General features: G+C 44.8%; 1 protein-coding gene across 3 annotated transcripts in view; it reads left to right on the plus strand.

Moving 5' to 3' along the window:
- The first annotated feature begins 2,243 nt into the window (after window positions 1–2,243).
- OSBPL8 (oxysterol binding protein like 8) overlaps window positions 2,244–13,657 on the plus strand; it is a 194,263-nt gene continuing 182,849 nt past the window's right edge. For 2 of the 3 annotated variants that reach the window (XM_048835708.2, XM_048835710.2), the window contains exon 1: window positions 2,244–2,453. The gene's annotated coding sequence lies outside the window, so the exon portion shown is untranslated. The remainder of the gene's footprint in view (window positions 2,454–13,657) is intronic. The other variant, XM_048835709.2, reaches the window with a different exon arrangement.

The following is a 13,657-nucleotide window of genomic DNA, read 5'->3' on the forward strand; positions in this document are numbered from 1 at the left end:
TACAATTTTCTGATGGTTTGCTTATTACCTGGGTGTAATTCATATCAATATAACTAATAGTTGAGCTTTAAGTTTGTGAGTTATCCGCATCCTATATCTTATATTGACTCTTGCATCCTCTATTGCCATCTTATATCCTCTTAAGAGTCTCACTGCGTATTAAGACAAGGAATCCCACAATTTAGATGCCCCAGCAGAGAAGAAAAATTTCCTGAGAACTCTTCTAGTAAATTGCATTATTTACTGTCTTTTTTTTATTTTGTATTTTTTATATTGTATTGTTTACTTTTAAGTTACTTACATACAAAATTAGTTCAAAGAATTTGTCTAAAATTTATTTCTGTCATGTTATCATTACAGAAGGCTGCTGAAAATGAAGATTATTATTCTGTTTTTACAACCTTGTCTTTGTATATATGCAAATATAAAGCTTTTGTGTTTATATATTCAGTGTCCTTTCTGTGACAATAATAAATTCATTTTTTTATGGTATGGGGCCTCTTACTCTTGACATAGTTTAGGGCAGTGATTCTCAAACTTTTGTACTGGTGATACCTTTCACATAGGAAGCCTCTGAGTACAACCCCCCTTATAAATTGAACACACATTTTTATATATTTAACACCATTATAAATGCTGGAGCAAAAGCGGGGTTTGGGGTGGAAGCTGATAGCGCGTGACCTCCCCACCTAATAACCTCACAAACCCTGGTTTGAGAAACCCTGGTTTAGGGCCTCAGAATGTCATAATCCGGTCCTGGCTGGGGGTGTGTGGGTGTGCAGCTGTGAGAGCCTGAGGGGTGTGTGCCGGGCTGTAGCTAGAGGTGTTGTGGCTGTGGGAGCCCCAGGGGTGTGTACTGGCCAGCAGCTGAGGTTGAGGGAGCCCTAGGGGCGTGCGCCCGGCTGTAGCTGGGGTTGAGGGAGCCGGAGGGGCGTGCGCCGGGCTGTAGCGGGGGTTGAGGGAGCCCGAGGGCCGTGCGCCGGGCTGTAGCGGGGGTTGAGGGAGCCGGAGGGGCGTGCGCCGGGCTGTAGCGGGGGTTGAGGGAGCCCGAGGGCCGTGCGCCGGGCTGTAGCGGCAGTAGAGGGAGCCGGAGGGGTGTGCGCCGGGCTGTAGCGGCGGTTGAGGGAGCCGGAGGGGTGTGCGCCGGGCTGTAGCGGCGGTTGAGGGAGCCCGAGGGGTGTGCGCCGGGCTGTAGCGGCGGTTGAGGGAGCCCGAGGGGTGTGCGCCGGGCTGTAGCGGGGGTTGAGGGAACCCGAGGGGTGTGCCCCGGGCTGTAGCGGGGGTTGAGGGAGCCCGAGGGGTGTGCGCCGGGCTGTAGCGGGGGTTGAGGGAGCCGGAGGGGTGTGCGCCGGGCTGTAGCTAGAGGTGTTGTGGCTGTGGGAGCCCCAGGGGTGTGTACTGGCCAGCAGCTGAGGTTGAGGGAGCCCGAGGGGCGTGCGCCCGGCTGTAGCGGGGGTTGAGGGAGCCGGAGGGGTGTGCGCCCGGCTGTAGCGGGGGTTGAGGGAGCCCGAGGGCCGTGCGCCGGGCTGTAGCGGCGGTTGAGGGAGCCCGAGGGGTGTGCGCAGGGCTGTAGCGGCGGTTGAGGGAGCCGGAGGGGTGTGCGCCGGGCTGTAGCGGGGGTTGAGGGAGCCGGAGGGGTGTGCGCCGGGCTGTAGCGGGGGTTGAGGGAACCCGAGGGGTGTGCGCCGGGCTGTAGCGGCGGTTGAGGGAACCCGAGGGGTGTGCGCCGGGCTGTAGCGGGGGTTGAGGGAGCCCGAGGGGTGTGCGCCGGGCTGTAGCGGGGGTTGTGGGAGCCCGAGGGGTGTGCGCCGGGCTGTAGCGGGGGTTGTGGGAGCCCGAGGGGTGTGCGCCGGGCTGTAGCGGGGGTTGAGGGAGCCCGAGGGGTGTGCGCCGGGCTGTAGCGGCAGTAGAGGGAGCCGGAGGGGTGTGCGCCGGGCTGTAGCGGGGGTTGAGGGAACCCGAGGGGTGTGCGCCGGGCTGCAGCTGGGGTTGTTGTGGCTGTGGGCGGCCGAGGGCTGCGTGCCCGGCTGTAGCGGGGGAGCCGGCTGCCGGGTGCGGGTGGGTGCGAGGCTGTCCTAGGGAAGCGCAGGCACAGGGGGGGACCGGGGCTAACGGATCTGCAGGGGGCTGGGAGCGGGGCGAGGAGCTGTCAAACCCGCACCCCGCCCTCCCCGGCTCTGTGCCAATGAGTCCAGCCAGGTCCTGTCACGTGACCAGAAGGGGGCGTGGCTGCGCGTGGGCCCTGCCCGGCTGGTCCAGGGCGAAGGCGGCGCGGCTGCTGAGGGGATCAAACAGCGACGCTGCGCCGCGGCGGGGTCCGGGGACAGGAGCCCGAGCCCAGGAGCAGGGCAGGAGGCGTCCCGGAAACGGTCCCCTATAGCCGGCCAGGGCCGCGCGCGCCTTTTCGTCACACGCGGGTAACGGCCGGGCGCTCCCGGGTGTCGCTTGGGGAGGTGAGAGCCGCGGTCTGGGACGCGCTGCCCGCCCGGGGCACTAACTGGGGTGGTACCGGGGTGCCCAGGCGGCGGCGACTGCTGGGGCTTCTCCCAACCGTTGGAATCCGCCCCGGCGCTGCCGGGCTGCGAGCGAGCCGGCCCCTGGGCTGCTGCTCCAGACCCCTCGGCTGCCATGGCGGAGCCCGGCGCTGCCCGCACTGCGGGGGTCCCTCCTGGCCAGCGCCGCCCCCACCCCACCCCGCACCGTGTCGCTGAGGGGGTCCGGGGGGAGGCAACGGGGCGCCTCGTTAGAGCCCGGCCAGGGTCGCGCCCGGCGCGGCGCTGCGGGGACAGAGGCGTTCGCGTCTCTGCAGCCTGTCCCTGCGGGGCGGTCGCCCCCCGCGCCTTTGTGTGGCGCTTGCTCGTGCGATAGCACTGGCCGACCTCAACTTCAAACCGTGTTTGATCTGCGAAGGACGTCAGCATAACCAACTGGGCGGGTAACGTTGTTGGGATCGGGAGGGATGTCGCTGGGGTTGTGGAATTACCCTTTTGGCAGGGGGGCTGGGTGGATAAATCACTAAAAACTGGGGCACTTTACTTGTTGAAACCTGTGTAGAAGGTGGTTAGACCCGTGGGGAAAATAGTTGAGGGTTGTGTGACTTTGCACGTGATATCATCATGGGTGGTTGTCACTTGGCACTCAGTGTGGTGCCTCATTCAGTTTTAGGTAAACGTATCTGCTGATGTATTAATCAGACTAAGAAAATATTTTGCTCTGCAAAATTTAGAGAAAATGAAGAGTAGTGAATTGTCATGCGGGATGCATCGTCATTGGAGGCTTAATGAGCAAGGCATATTTAAGCTGAAACTGGGAATCAAGATAACATACTAATAAGCCCTTTTAAAAATACAGAATACAGTTTTAAAAACCTAGTTTTCTCTGTTGTCAGTAATCTCCTTTTCTTAGAACTGGGAAGGGAGTCTCCTGATTAACAGTTTAATTCTCCCAGGGGAACAAAACTTAAATTTCCCAAGGATTATAAACTGTTGTATGTCACCACTGACCCTCCTATATATTTATTAGAAATGTCTATTTGAAAGACTCTTTTAGATACACTCACAAGTATGTTTAATACTTAGTAGTTTAATGAAATACTGTTAATCTTTTAATTCTCAGTCCACTATGCAGAAGCCCTATAATATTTGTTTTAAAACAATCTGTATAAATCACCGTGTTCAGGAAAGCTGCAAAAAACAAATTACCCCCCCCACCACCAGTGTTCTCTAAAGGTAGATTAAAAAAAAAAACTTAAATGAGTTGAACCTATCACTTTTTATTAGAAATTCATCTGCTTATATGTGTGTATTTAAAGCAAAACATAGAGCTGTTCAAACCGAGGACAGAAAAAAATCTCAAAACATTAATTTTCATGAGAGGGCTCTTTTGGCTGAAACCTTAGATGTTTTATTTTAATCCCTGGAGATAAATTAGAATGGAAATTAACACTTGGCAAAACCTGACTTGTATGATTAGCTCCCAAGTAAAACTCACTTTGATGTTAACCTCATTTTTATTCTCCTTAAATCTGTCAGATCTTTGAAACAAGGGCTGTAGCAGTTCTTAAAAACATCAGCAGTTGGACAGTTGTCTGCTCACTACAAATGTTGTGGTGAGGATGTATTTAGTTCCATTCCTTTGCTCTCCTTGCCAACTCAGTTCTTGTGAGCTGGCAGGAATCTGAAATTGATAGCCCTGCTTCCTTAAGCACAGGGCTTAAACCGAAAACAAACACGCTTTCATTTCATTGACTTGTGATATCTTTAGAAAATAAGAGCTTCTCTGAATCCAATGCAAACACCTACAAATGTTCTTTCAGCCATGTACTAATTTTCCTAAAAACTCTTTAGCCTCTGCTGTAAACTGGTTTGCCACATGCCTATCTGATATGTACTGTGCAGTATTTTAGTCTTTGAAACCTACAGGAGCACTTGACAAGCAGGATTCCAGTCCATCTTAGTTCATTGCCTGTTAAAAATGCTTCTAGCTGGGGAAAAGGGAGGTGTTGCAAAGGGGTGCTGGATGCTTGTTCCCATCTATGGTTATGGTAACTTGTGAGCTGTTAGGCTTTAAGTCAGTGATACTCAGACTGGGGCTTGGGAGCTGCAAGTGGCTCTTTGCAGTACGTAATATTTAAACACTGTGATTTAATTATTAACCAGTCAGGATGCTTTTACAGTAAAAGCTTTATCTGGCATGTTCGGGGAATGGGGGGTGCTGGTAAGTCAAAATTCCGGTTAACTAAGAGTTATGCTTACCAATGGAGGGAGGGGAATGCAGGGCACAGGCTGTGGGAGGGAGTTTGGGTGTGGGAGGGGGCATGGGAGGGTTTCGGGGTGCTGGATCTGGGCAGTGCTCACCTCGGGTGGCTCCCTGCAAGCGGTGACATGTCTCTGCTGCTTCTAGATGGAGGGGTGGTCAGGTGGCTCTTCATGCTGTCTCTGCCCCTGCAGCTCCCATTGGTCGTGGTTCCCGGCCAATGGGAGCTGTGGAGCCAGCGCTTGGGGTGGGGACAGAGCCCCCGTGGCTGTTTCTTTGCCAAAGAGCAGCAGGGATATGTCACCAGGTAGGGAGCCTGCCGGTGCCAACCAGACTTTTAATGGATATCAGAAATGCCGGTTTCTAGAGGTTTCTGGTTAACATGCAGAATAACCCAGCTTTTACTGTACTATGTTATTAACCAGTGTAGTTGATATAATAATAATACTTAGAATAACCAAGAAAATTAATTAAAAAAAATAAAGTACTACTACTACTGTGACTCTCTTGGGTAATGTTGATTGCTAATTTGGCTCCTGAACAACTGAAGTCTGAGTATCACTGCTTCAAGTATTTAAGGTGTGACAGAGTCCTTCTTTTGGAGAAAAGAAAAGCTAACTAAGAGCTGTGAATAAAGGGAACCGGTGCTTAGACAGCTAGATACAAATGACAGCAACGAATTGAGTGTTTTTCCTGCTTTTAACCATGGGTTGCAGGGGGACTATCTTAAATTGGGAACCAAAGATCTGAAAATTTCTTGTTGTGTTTAAAAGCTTTTCTGTCTTCTCACGTTCAAAGAGTGTCCAAGGAAACATTTTCCCAGCCCATACTATTTATTTGTCAAGGATCCTTTCACTTTTTTAGCAACTCTGAGACTAAGAACTTTAAAAAAAAAAAAAGTTAAGGCAAACACTGTATAAAACCTAAAATCCTTTTCTCTTTTTTGTGAAGGTTAACTGCAGAGGAGAAAAAGTTGGGTTTGTGCTCTTCTTGCCTCTTCTTATATAACGAAGGCCCAGTTTATATATTTTTTTAATCTTGCTTGTTTTTAACAAATTACAAATTCAGGTTTTGTCTGCTCTGGAAGGCTCTTTGACTCTTGGAGTTGTTGAAACTATTAAATCCCTAGAGTCAAGAGAGTGAAAGTAGAGTAACAGGATTTTTAAATCGTCTTTTGCATGTAATGTTCTCTGTGTCTGTTGTGCTAGTTAATTTACATACTTTAAAGACATGATCCAACTCCGGTTGACTTCAGTGGGAGAGATGGATCAGGCTGAAAGTCTGGCATAAAGTGCAGCCAGTTTGACTAATGTGCACCTAACCATGTTGTAGCTATTTTATACACCATTTCTTTAGGATGTGAGTCCAGGGAAGTGAAGATACTAATGTTTTGAACCACACATTGACAAAATGTTATTGAGAGCAAGCCACATTATGCAGGATTTACATATCTTAGCATTCAGATGCTCTCTGCAAGAAACCTTTTCCCCATGTCTAAAAATTAGCTGCAATTAATGATAGAAGCATATAGGTCCTCCCTACTCTCAGTTTTAAACTAAGGGTCACAAATACAGCTGACCAATTGTGTGTTTCATGATGGTGCATGCACCAGATATAAACATATATACAAAAACCATTTACTACAACAGAAATGCCTCCCTGAACTTCTGTACTGTATATTCTGGGGAACAGCACTTCTAAAAAGTCTTAATTCTTGACAAAAACTTGTGATTACTGATTCTTGGGTGAGATGCTACTTAAGTTTTCAGTACTCTGAATACATTAGACAGGGTTTGAAAAGAGATTATGAGCTTGATCTCTTACTTTTTTCCTTTCACTTTTTTTCTCTGTTTCCCCAACTGTGATATCTTTCTATCTCATGCAGTGTATGTGGCTGTCACTTTAGGCTATAAGTCACAAGAGCTCTCTAATTCAGGCCTCATGCTCTCCTGCTTTTGAACAGGGAAGAGTCTTGATAAAGAAAGTAGATATAACTGTATTTGTAAAATATATGCTGACGTGTTGCTTTGCTGTGCCAGTGGACTTGCTGTATGAACCATAATAGCCTTCACGTAGTATGATTTGTCATTATTTTAATGTAATGGCTATCTCTGCTTCAGAGGGAGAGAAGATTTAAAAATAAATGAGCTAGGTATCATGAAAGGAGACAAGGGGAAGGGAGCCGTTGTCTTAAGGAAGCAAGAATGAATCATTGTTTTCTGTAAAATGCAGTTTTTATACTGGTTAAGTGTTGCAGTAGTTTTCTGGAAGTACCCACAAAGTACTAGATGCTGTACAAACATAAAAGATGATGTTCCTTACCCCAAAGAACTTACTGTTGAATTTTTGGCTTTCTGCTTAATGTTTTCTGATAAGTAATTAATGAAGATTTCTGCAAATAGTCTCTGTCAGGAGTGCTGACGGGGAGAGCTGTAGCTGGAACTCATTAAAAGGTATATTTGCATGGCTCCTATGTTTACAGGAAATAAAAAATTAGAGGCTTTGCAATTGTGCAGTTGCAGGCAGTCAGTGAGATGAGGTGTGGGGGATGTGCAGAGTGTTTGCTTTTCTAAATGTCAAGCTGAACAGGTTCTTTATTGAGTAGTACTAAATTTATTTTCTGCATTCTGTGCACAGATTTACTCATGTGAAACCAATAAAGTTTTTACGTTTTAGTCCATTCTAACACATTTCTAGTCTGATTATTTTTAACAGATATGGTGTGTGTGTACCTTACAGCATAAATAGTATTGGAAGATTAGGAGTTGGCATTATGAGAGGCCAAGGACAAAATTAGGCCTGGTGTACAACCCAGAGCCCCACTTACACATAGGTTGGGGGAGGGGGCCATGCTGTAGGATTCCTACTTAAGAACTGTCTTTGTATCCTGCTTGGTTAAGTCATCTCTTGTAGCAGTCTTTGGCTAATTAATATTAGGTTGAAGCCATTTTTGCTCACCTCCAGCTGCTTAAAGAGGATGTGGTCTCACTCTGCCCTCAAAACCCCATAAATTCCTGTGTGTGGAAGGGAGAAGGAAGAACCTAGAAAAGGCTGATGGAAGGGCAAAGGAGGAAGCCACCCTCAGCTGAGAGGCTGTAAGATGGCCTCTGCTACTCCATCGCTTCTTCCTTCCTATAAACCACACCCACAGCCAGGAAGCTCTGGGGTTTTGGGGGCAGAGTGAGACCCATGAATAACTCTTGTGGCTGCCTCTGCTGTTTGACTTTTCTAATGACCAGTAGAATGAAATTGACAGTTGTGAACAGTAGCAATGAAAATGACTATGCTTGTTTTGTTTTGCTGCTTACTGAGAAAGGTATATGCAACTGCTGAAGCACCGGAGCTGTCTTCCTATAAATCTTTTAGACAGACAGCACTGCATCATATTGATGCTATAAGATTTTCTTTGCAATTGTAAGGAATCAGAACTATGGTCCAGATTCTCAAAGGTAATTAGGCTCAGATCCTCAAAAGCAGGCACCTATGCTGCTATTTAAAATTAAAGACTTAGTTATGTAGAAACCAGTGGTTTTGGGCCCTTTCTGTTCTTGCCCCCTCTTAACTTGAGGGAAAAAGTTCTTGCTCCTGGAGAGTAGACTTTTTTCAAATCCAGGACAAAAATATTTGCCTCTTATTGGAGAGAGAGTACCACCAGTGTTAAGCCTTGCTTAGTTTTATGAGTGACACAAGGCATAACCTTTTGGACAGCGAAGTTACATCAGTGAAGAGATTATCTGATGATTGAAGACTGAGCAGAAGAAACTTCAATTACCAGTATTTAAAGTAACTACTTGGTCAGCTCATGGTAACAGTATGTTACATGCTTTTCCAGTAACTTGGTACATGTTAATTTAGACCTTGTCCACATTTAAATGTAGATTGACCTAGCCATGTCAATCAACGTGTGAAAAATTCACACCCCTGAGTACCATAGTTAAGATGACTTAGCCCTGTTGTAGACATGGTTAAGTTGATGGAAAAAGTCTTCTGTTGACCTAGCCACTGTCTCTTGTGGGGTTGGATTACTTACATTGACTGAAAAATCTCTTCCATCGACATGGGAAGCATCTCTGCTATCGGTGCTACACCAGCATAGCTGCTGCTATAGCACCCATAATGTATCTGTGCCCTTAGCCTTATAGCTTTACACCCACAACAGAGAGCCTTGCTGGTGCACCTTGGTGTTTGTAGATCAGTGACCTTGAACTCTGCAGTACAGGAGTATGTACGTCGTAGGCTCTCTTAATTCTAATTCGATTATTGAGAACCAATTTATATCATGGATGATCTGAACATGAAGAGTATATCTAAAAACAGCACTTCCATGTATTATAGCATTTACTGTCAGGAAATACTTCTGTCAAGGTTCTTATATCTTAGGTGGATTGTATAGTGATATGTTTTCCTGCCCCCCAATTCAGTACACTATCCCTTGTTTAGTTTGATATTAAACCCAATTTTTTACTCCATCTGCACTTTATAATGTGTTGCAGATTTTCAGTTGCAATGCATGCATTATAGATAGAGCCGTACCACATTCATGGTCCATTTTGGTCAGTTTCACGATCGTAGGATTTAAAAAATCATAAATTTTATGATTTCAGCTATTTAAATCTGAAATTTCATGGTGTTGTAATTGTAGGGTTCCTGACCCAAAAAGGGGCTGTGGGGGGGTCGCAAGGTTATTGTAGGTGAGGTTGCGATACTGCTACCCTTAGTTCTGCACTGCTGCTGACGGCAGAGCTGCCTTCAGAGCTGAGCAGTTGGAGAGCGGCAGCTGCTGTCTGGGAGCCCAGCTCTGAAGGCAGAGCCGCCGCCAGCAGCAGCAGCAGCGCAGAAGTAGAGTGACAGTACTATACTATGCCATCCTTTACTTCTGCACTGCTCCCTCCAGAGCTGGGCCCTCAGTCAGCAGCCGCCACTGTCAGGCCGCCTAGCTCTGAAGGCAGCACGGAAGTAAGGGTGGCAATACCATGGCCCCCCCCCACAACATTGTGACACCCCACAACTCCTTTTTGGGTCAGGACACCCAATTTGAGAAACGTTTGTCTCCCCAGTGAAATCTGTAGGATAGGGTAAAAGCACACAAGACCAGATTTCATAGTCCGTGACAGCCCATAATTATAGAACCTCTTGGAGTGGGGAAGAGGGAGCAGTTAGTAGTGGTTGACAGCTGGTTTCTGATGTAGGGTGCCTGGGAAAGTGAGGAATCAGACCTGGCTTTCGGCAGTGAGGAGGCAGCTTGGACTCTGATTCTGGGAGGTAAAGAAATCTTTGTTTCTTCCTACCTTTAACTAGGTAGGAATGTGGGTTTTATTTTGTAACGAACAACTTCTTACTGCAGTCTACAACAATTTCTCCTACATGCAATAAAAAAGGAGATGATACCTCAGGGTTTTTTTGATGGGTGTTTTTTTGGGGGGGTGAAAATTTTAGCAGGGAAATAACTATAATTTTTGATATCTAAACTGTACAGTACGTAACCTGTGTAACTTATTTTGCATTTGTTACCTTCACCTCATCCCCCAGTCCTTCCATTTTAAAAAAAAATACACTTGTTGCATCTAGTCTCTTTGGATTCATAAGCCTTTGAGGATAATGATTGTTACTGTTTGTGGTTGTACAATTCCTAGCACAATGATCCTGAGCGGTGCCTCAGAGTGGTACTTCAATACAAATGCTAGTTAATAATATTGCTCTACTGAGATGAATAGGAGTAATTTTTATTTTTCTTTTCCAGACCTGTTCACTGTACCCACAGACATGTGCAGATGCCACTGCATTTGTCGGCTTACATTTTGAAGGTTATTTTATGGTTTTAAGGGATAGTTTTTCTTTTTTTTAAAAGAATCTTAGATTTAGGCACACAATTATGCATCTGTTTATGCAGCTGCATAACTGCATGAAACAGAACAGTAGGATACAGTTTCCATTCTAACTTCACTCACTGGCTTTTAACTTCCTCAGAAAAGTTGCTTCTGGGTTGAAATTTATTTGCTTGACCTTGGAGCAAAGGTGAATCTTATATTGGAAGATGTTTAACAATCAATACAGCCACTCTTAAATTATGGGAATACTTTTCCTATATGTTACAGGAGATGTCTTTGGTCACATAACTGTAATGGGAGAAGTGACAGCTTCCTAGTTGGTTGAAGTAAATACTTCAGATTTGAAGAAAACAGGCTTAGTGTTTAAATGACATATATTTAAAAATGACTGTAAGTTGACAGATACATCAGTTGGGGAAGGTATAATAAAGCCCAAACTACAGTTCCGTCCAAACCTCTTTTTCTAAGGACTGGCTGTACTAACTTGAAGAAGATTAAAAAATAGGATCAAAGTAACAAAAACCACAACCACCAAGTGAGGTTTTTACAGCATTTAGCACATGGGAGAGTGGAAACCCCCTTCCCCTGGGTAGATTCTTTTGATACCTTTTTGATCTCCTTACAAGTCCTCATGAAGGGTTTTACCTGAACATTCATTACTACTGGGGGAATTCTGCACCACTGCGCATGCGCAGAATTCATGTGCTGCTCAGAATTTTTTTTCTCAGCAGAAAATATTCTGCAAAGAAGTGCTGCAGTTATGCCTTTTGCCCACCAGGGGCCTTTGTGGCACCAGGACAGTGAGAAGCTGCTCCCAAGCAGGAACAGCCCAGCTGGGGATAGGGAAGAGAAGAGGCTGTATTCCTCAAAGCACCCTGCTCGTGGGGCTAGGTCAGGATGCATGGGATGTGGGGGAATGGACAGCATGGGGCTGCTGTGGGTCGTGGTGGTGGTCACAAACTGGGGTTCAGAATGGCTAGTGAGGGGGATGGCAGGGGCTAAATGGGAGTGGGGGTGCAGAGACATGGGGATGGGGGCAGATGTGCCTGACTGAATGAGAATGGCTAGGGTCTGCATCGGGGAGGCTCCCTAACAATCCCTCCTCCCCCCCCTAAAAAGAACAACGAACCCCTGTTCCATACTTCTCCCACCGACACCCAACAGCCCTCCAAGTTCATACCCCAGGCCCCTTCCCAGCAATTACTTCCCTCTCCCTCAGCTCCTTTGATACCCTTGACTCCCCCAAGTCTCAGAAGCAGTGCAAAGAGGTGTGGGAAATATGTTTGTACTGTAGTTTAAATGAATTATTATTCAAAGTTCTATATTAATATGCCTTGTAAGGAATCTCTTTGTCAAAAAACATTTCCTGAATCTTTTTTTGTTGTCTGTATTGTTACAGATATACTTGCTGACAGGTATTTTGAAATAATTTACTAAAATAATTGATACTGGCATGATTATATTGTTGTTTTGAAAAATAAAATATGCAGAATTTTTATTTTTTTGGTCCGGATTTCCCCCCAGAAGTAATTCATCTACCCTCCAACTGAGCTGAGACTAGTCCTTATATATTTCTCAAAGGCAGTTTGATTCTTTGGTCTCATGACTGATAGGCTGAGAAATTTCGTTGCCAAGAAAGAAATGAGCCTATTCTGAAAGGGCCCAAGCACCTAAATGTGTGTGACCCAGGACCTTGTTACACTGATCTCTTTTGTGTATGTGTATTAAGATACACTGTTTCTTTTTTAAGTGTATGACTGTATTCTTCAACAAAGCTAGTTCTTTTGTCTTAAAACTTAGGAAACTAAAAAACCAAAATAATTGTTTATGTGGTATTAGTGATGCAAAACCGTGAGCTTAAGTTAGGAAATTTGGAGAGTTAGTGCAGCAAGAACTATTAACTTGTCCACACTGTGGTTTTGTAGTGACTTCCATTGTTTTTGTTTTTTTGTTCAGTCTAAACAGTAATTATTGCTGTATTTATTCTGTGCCATAACTTGGTCCCATTGTACATTCTGTATATTTTTACATTCAGGTAAATATTGTAATACTTAGAAGTTACCAAAACCTGTGATTTCTCAACCTGAACACTGTCTTAATGCTGTTTCCTTTTAAATATAAACTTCATGTGTATGATACTTCAAATAATGAAGCTAAAAAGGCCTTTTGTTTAGATACTAGTTGACTCTAAATTGATACCTACCTTCTAACACATCATAAAGTGAATAAATGAACTTTTGTGCTTTGAAGGGGTACTGTTACATCCAACTTGGATGCAAATCTCTTTAAGAACTTAATCCTAAAAAATTGAAGATCAATAAAAAATACTTCCACAAAACTTGTGAAAACCTATTCCAATGGGAAGCTTTTATTAACAAATAAATGTTTCCTGCACTGTCAGCATCTTGACAGAGATTGTGCAGGGGCATGAAAATAGAAAATGAAACTATCTATAAACAAAAAAAATTGACGAATCAGTTTATTTTCCTTGCTAGGGCTCAGAGAAATGGGAAAATAAACATACTGAAAAATAATCAGAATTTCAATATTTTAAGTATCTTTGATGTAGTAATACAGTTATCTTAATGAGTGTTCGCTCCAATACTAACTTCTTTATTCTGCTTGTTGCTCAAATTCAGGTTTTTTTGTATTACATTTATTTATCTTTGTCTGAATTGAGTCCTCTAAAAGCAGAGTATGACTCTGCTTATAGTGATCAGAAGATGACAAACCGAGCCCACTGCAGTTAGAGCAATCTCTGAGAATTGTGTAGTGAAGCCTATACGTTGGTCTGTTGTCTTATTAATTGCTGGAAAAGATACTTGGCTGAATTCCAAAGAGAAATGTAGTTAATTTTGATGAGTCATTATAAAGCAATTAGTTGTGGGGGAAGTTGTCGTATTGGTTTTGTTTACAGTGATCACATACTTCACATATTTAAACAAAACTTCCACATATGGACTAAAAAGTTTGTCTATAGCAAGTTTGTCTATAACAAAACTTTATCCATAAGACAAGATTAATATTTTTATGGGGAAAACATGGGCAATGTTTGATGAAGTGACCTCATATTT

The sequence above is a fragment of the Caretta caretta genome, chromosome 1 (genome assembly GCF_965140235.1).
Source record: "Caretta caretta isolate rCarCar2 chromosome 1, rCarCar1.hap1, whole genome shotgun sequence".
NCBI classification, from domain to species: Eukaryota; Metazoa; Chordata; order Testudines; family Cheloniidae; genus Caretta; species Caretta caretta.